This window comes from Cupressus sempervirens, chromosome 4 (genome assembly GCF_028749045.1).
Source record: "Cupressus sempervirens isolate cs-2001-9-10 chromosome 4, ASM2874904v1, whole genome shotgun sequence".
Classification (NCBI taxonomy): domain Eukaryota; kingdom Viridiplantae; phylum Streptophyta; class Pinopsida; order Cupressales; family Cupressaceae; genus Cupressus; species Cupressus sempervirens.
Window position 1 is genome coordinate 407,754,734 of NC_143121.1, and position 7,023 is coordinate 407,761,756.

A 7,023-nucleotide genomic window follows, 5' to 3' on the forward strand; every position below is an offset into this window, starting at 1 on the left:
GCCTAAGAGCTCAACATATTAGAATAATGCGAAGTCACCTTATTAATGAATAGCTCATTTTGAAATGGTAGCTAATCAAAGCTTAGAAGATTATTTTTATAGTATTGTAAAAGTTTTTTGTGAGAACCTTGCTACTAAAAATTTAGAGTATATGTAATTTTCACAATGATTCTAAGCATGGTAACCAATGGAGGAAGAGTTGGCATGGTTGTAATAATGCATGGTAACCATGATGAACCAACAAAAAGGAGAAACATTATGAACCATGATGCACTTGAACATAAAGATGATTATGGAGAGGATCAAATGAAACATTTTGCTTTAGTCCCAAATGTTGACAATATACAAGTGATGCAAAGGATAGGGTGATGGACCCAAGTAACAACCTAAAATGAGCAAATTTGTAACAATGTGCCAATTGACCCTTCTAGGTCCTGATGGTCAAATCCCACAAATGGTCAATTGTAGGAGGCTTTAAGGATTCAATGAGTTTGTTTTGAAATTTCACCATGTTCCAACACTTACCCTTGAGTTTTAATACTTTTCAAGCCAAAATGCACAACATGCCAAAATTTTGTCTATGCAACTTTACAATTCTGTGATAGTAGCAAGACAAATAGGTGGATAACTTTTATTTTTTCCAAAAGACTCCTTGAAAAAATGGATGTTTTGGATACCCTTTATTCTTTCACAAAATACATATAAGACTTAGATACCCTTCCTTTGGAAAATATCAATGAACTTTCACACTTCTCCTATTTTTTTAACAATGTAAAAAAGATACATTTACAAAGTAACCACTAGAAGGACTTAAGATCTGGACTCCAAACTTTGCATAGGCTCCTAAAATGACTTTAATTAGAAAAATCCACTCTCAATTTTAGTCTATGGGTTCCCTAACCCCAAAAGCCCCAATTCACCTTCTCAAAACCCTTGTTCCTAGGGCATCACCAATCTCACATGTGCCAAGCCTTGCTGGACTAATTCAAAATTCATAAATCTATGTTTTATCACCATAAACATGAATAAACTCACAAACACTTCCCTCTTTAAGGAAAATATCTTCTTATAGAACTGACCCCTCACTTTCAACCCTTGTTTTCACCCTTTTATGTTTGGTGGCCACCAATTATTCTAGTTAGTTGATCATTTCAAGGTTAGAAGACATTATACATGTTAGTACAATGGCATTCCATGAAGAATTAGGTAAGAATTTCATGGAATGACCATGATTAGATGAAAAAACTATCAAAATGCTTATGAAAAGGACTGCTATAGCCAACAATCAGCAAGTTAGATGAATAACCCTTCAAAAATGAAATCAAAACTTAGTCCTAAACTTCCTTACAGATCTTAGAAGATGCCTCAATACATTAGAATATCATTAAGAACTCAAAAACTCCAAAGAACCTTCAAATTTCTATTAAAATCCAAGCTTTTTTACTCAAAATTCTGAATCAGTTCGTACATACTGCCCTTATAGTTCATACAAACACTATTTATAAGTTTCAGGGGTTGGTTAATGACCACCTCCAACTGGTTTCACTTCCTATTCCTTCATAAAATTTGAACTATGGATATTTCCTCCAAAATGCTCATGTAGCCATTACATTCAAGATTTGAATTTTCTAAAGCAATAAGCTAAATTTTAAGTAACTTATTGAATGTTTCAACTTATGAAATGACTCAAGATTATTATGAGACCTTATTAGGACCTATCTAATGCCTCACTTACCCTATGCAACCCTAGACATTACTAAACTTCAAATCTCATGGTCCTTTACAACTTTTCAATATGAAAGTCTTTCAAAACATTATACAATATTATGACTCTTTATGCTTTTAAATGCCATGATTGGTTGCAAAATGGAAGAAATCAAGTATTCTAATTTTTCATCCGCACATTCTAGATTTTTCTTATTTGATTAGTTTGATAAAAATAGTTTTAATAATCATAATGCCAGCTTTATGTGAAATAAGGAAAAAGCCAAACTTGTAATAAGATATCTACAAGCAATTATCTTGCATATAGTTATAAATGCTCTTAAAATTATCCTTATAGCCTTGTATCACATGCAAATATGATTTGCCAGAACTTGTTCAATATCTTCATCTTATAATTCCTTACAAAGAACCTACCAAAATACAAATTAGAATGTGCAACCAATTTATCATTATGAAGAAAATAACATAAGAAGTAAATATACCTAGTCAAGTGTTCCAATAGGGTCCTCTCTCTATTTTAGGGTCTCTAATAGGGCTTTATGATCAGCATTAGCAATAGTAAAAAATTATTTTACTTTTGGTCTTCCTTGATGCTTCAAAAAATTTACATTTGTTGCTATAATAAGATGCGAATATATGAGAATTATTTTTTGCTTCTGATAGTCTTCGAATCCAAGAATTCCATTCCTTCTAATCATGTATGTTCGCAACCATGTTCCAGCAACAACCTTTGAACCAGTAGCATATGTGAATCCATCATCATCTATGATCGATTGTGCAAGTTTTTGTTTACCTCTTACACAATGTGCTAACCAATAATCATATTTCTTGTCATTCCCTTATGGTGCAACCAATGCAAAGACATGTCCTAGCTAAAGTAGATCTGATAGATGGTTATGCTCAAGTGAACTTTCCATGTTATCATTTCTGATTGAGGGTATGATAGACAATGGAGTAAGATAATGTGGAGCCCATGTGTCCACCCACTCATTTGACTCACAGTGATCCTAATCACATTGAAAAATAACTAGGACAAAAGCAAGCTAGATGTCATGTCCAAATGGTCCATTTACTAGAATTAGAGCTTCGGAATGAATGCATTTTTTATAAGTCTCTCACTGTAGCACAATTTTATCTATCAGCTATGGACCCTTCCTTAACCAACCAAAAGAACCTACGTACCACTCAATCAAGAGTCCCACCCTGTGATAATGCTAAACTACACCAATCAACAATGCTACGAGCATCAAGAAGCTCTGCTACTGAAATTTTCACTTGCTCCTTAACTAGTGCTCTCTTCACACATGCCCCTGCTCCATCATGTTCCCCTTTTCCATGGTTAGACTCAAAATAAATCCAAATATGAGGAACCCCTCTCTTGATTTGCATCCTACACAACCAATAAAACATGGGAGCATTCTTGAATTGACCTATATAGTTATTTGACCAAATGATATGTCTATCCATAGCAATTGCATGCTCATGTAAGAAATCAAAATAATTCTCAAAACAATGTTGCACAAACTTGTGAGAGTGAGATCTATCATGACTCATATAAAAATGATACTCTCTAATAATCTTCTGATTATCTTCTGCACTATCAGGGGCATGTCTATATGTTATGTTAACAAAAATAGCAACCTAAATAGAGTTTTAATATTGAGATTGTGTCTCATTTTGAGGTTGCAATGTGTAGTTCTCAGCAAAATCAAAAACTGATATAATAGTTCCAATAGAAAAAGTCTCCTTGCACATTCTAAATTGTTGATCCAACTACTGAAACTTGTGACTATGTCTTGCATACTTGTAAAAAATATTTGCCTTGAAATCTAAAATAAAACTAGCCATGTTGATATCTTTTCCAACCAATTCACATCTAGAGCTCTCACCTCCACTTTTCAATGTGTATTTCACTATTTCATATACCTTTTTTTTCAGTATTATCTTTCCAAAATCTTGTTTGCACCCCTCATGGAAACATGTGTCAAACTTGGATAAGCCACCACATTCTGAACACTTTTCATTTAAGCAAGCATTTCTATAAAATAAACAACCACCAACTCTATGACATAAAAGTTGATCTAACAAGTCTATTGATGATTTTGGAGCCCCACAATCCTCCAACATTTCTTTACTATGCAAAGTAGAATGGATGGAGTGTAATAGTTCATGGTGGATAGAAAACTCAACATGATATTTGCAAAAACATGTATTTTGAATCTTGGGTGGCACACAATAAAATGCCTTCAAAGATTGAAAAGCCCTTTTTGATATATGAAGACTTGGATGACTTTCTCTAAATTGTTTGAACAACATAGTTTGACTTACCTCCAAATAGTGTTTAGGATGTGGCGTGCCGTCTCTGATGCCAATTCTCAACTTTAACACATCTTTAGCATTGGGTGATACTTGTGAGTTAGAGTGCCAAAATTGTGTAATTTCTTCCTTCACATCATCGAATAGCTTCTTATCAAAACATGGAAGTCTCCCACCAAATGCCCATGTTTCATTTTGAAGAGGATCATAATTTTCTCTTGTCAACTCAGTGCTCTTCTCAAAGTAGTACGATTTAAATTTGATCAATACAAGTTTGTCTCATATATCTACCCTTTCTCAAATGATGACTTACCAAAGAGGCTGTAATAACCCTTCAAGTAACTCTGTTATCCTTCTCCCTACTATTTTTCTCAATGCTATTGAGAGTACAAAAAAGATTCTTCACAATAATTGTATTTCTTTTCAAATTTTTATTGACACGAATCTTCAATTTGGAAAGCATAGGTCTCATCTTTTGCATCTTTAATAAGTTCATGAAAAGCTGACATTGCTCTACCACTATCTTGTTACTGAAAAACATCTTATATAGTCTTGAAGCCCATAACCAGATGGTTCTTTTTGATTTTTTACCTTCCAAACTAGTAATAATCATTTCATCAATTTCAATTATCCATTTTGGTGTTTTAGAACCTTCATGTTGATTACAATTAGGAGATATGTAAGGTTCTTGTGCATTAGGTTCCTATGCATTGTCATGTTCGACATGGTCAATTATACAATTTGGATTATGACTTGGTAGCATTTTCTCTTCAAAATTTTCATTCTCTAAATTTTCAATTTAGGCATTATCATTTTCAATAGGTACATTTTCATTCCCCAAGTGTACATATTCATTATCTGACTCTATGATTTTACCTTTGACTAATTCATCATCAACTTGACTGATATTTAGCATACCTTGTCTTTTTCGTTGGTGTTCCATTTTGTCCCTTTTCCTATATGTTGCAATGTCTTTATTGGATATCTTCCTTTTGCATTTAGCCTTTCAGATGACAATATTGGACACCTCGCGTTATATTTTTAAACTCTTTTAGATTGGTTGGGCCCCAAAAGGAAACTTTTTGTAAAACCCGTCAAAAAAAAACTCAAAAAATGATGTTCTCAGGTCTACAGGGATAGGAAATATGATGGAAATTGATGCCAGTAATATCGGATATCCGATTTTAAATCGAGTATCTAATATGCCTCCTAAAGACATTTTGGAGGGAAAACCAACTTTGTGAGTTAATAGTTTATAACTTATCAATTATTTCAGCTATATTACTATGTAAAAATATATTATATAATATTATATATATAATAATGTAACGTAAAGATATAACATATAATCTATTAATATATAATAATATATTATGATATTCTTATGATAATCCAAAAATATAATATATATTATTATATTATATTATTATTATTTTTTATATATTTTTATTAAATATAATAATGTAATATTATATATATATGTTATTAATATATAATAATATATTATCTTATTAGTATTATAATCTATAAATATAATATATATGTCCCTAGGTGTCCTAAGACCCTTAGGGACATATTAGAATCATTCCTATGGGTCAAAATTTGACACATTACATGAGGACATATGTCCCTAGGGGTCCTAGGATTCCCTTGGACATATAAGAATTGTTCTTATGGGTCAAAGGGGGTCATAGGTTGACCTATGACCCCGTTCAATCCATTACATGATGACAAATGTCCCTAGGTGTCCTAACACCCCTAGGGACATAGTAGAATAGTTCTTATGGGTTGAAGGGGGTCATAGCTTGACCTATGACCACCTTTGACCCATTACATGATCACATATGTCAATAGGGGTCCTAGGACCCCTAGCGACATATTAGAAACATTCTTATGGGTCAAAGGGGGTCATAGGTTGACTGATGACCCCCTTTGACCCATTACATGATGACATATGTCCCTAAGGGACTTAGGACCACTGAGGACATATTAGAATCATTCTTATGGGACAAAGCACATCATAGGGTGACCTATGACTGCCTTCGACCCATTACATGATGACATATGTCCCTAGAGGTCTTAGGACCCCTACGAACATATTAGAATCATTCTTATCAATCGAAGGGTGAAATGTCCCTTTTCTAATTTTATATGATATTTCAAGCCTCTAAACATATTTTTAAGATCAAACAATCAATATTTCAAACATCCACCAATTTCTCAATAAACCCCAAATCGAGTATGCCAGAAATAGTGCCAAAAACTTCACAGCTTCACATATTATTAATAAATATGAATGTGGAAATTTTTATAAAAATTTCATTAGTATAACAGCCTACAAAATTAAATTTCTATATCTGTATAACATTTACACAACAGCTTCCAAACAGAGGACAAAAATAATGCTCATCGAGCTCCCAAAAATAACATAAAATAGCCCAAAACACCACAAAAATACTAATAATCTATCACAAAAGTATAATCATAGCCAAATACATATATTTAGCTCTATTTTAACATCTTAATGTCTGATATACATCAGCAACCCAAACTAATATGAAATACTCAACTAGAAACACCAAACTCTTACAAAAAAACACATTCGAAAACTCACAAATCTGCACTGTTTAGCACAAAGGCAAACTCTGCATGAGCATGCACATGAAATGGCTTCAAACTCCCATCCTTAGCCTTCCTAGAAACCTAAAAACTCTCATTCTTGGGTCTCCTTCTCCACAGGTTTGGCAGCCTCTAAAGAACAACAAAGAAATGAGCAAAAATCAAGTTCTAGAATGAGCCCAAAATGCCTCCAAACCCTTTAAAAGAGGGCATAACCCTAACTCAATTTTTATTTATTAGTCCATTGGTTTCCAAAGATTAGCCCCTTTTGCCGAAACTTCACTTTTTTGGAGCCTGCCTGCCTTAGCAAAGTTTATTATTTTTAATTATTTCAAAAGGGGACATGACAAGTCCTCCCCTCCC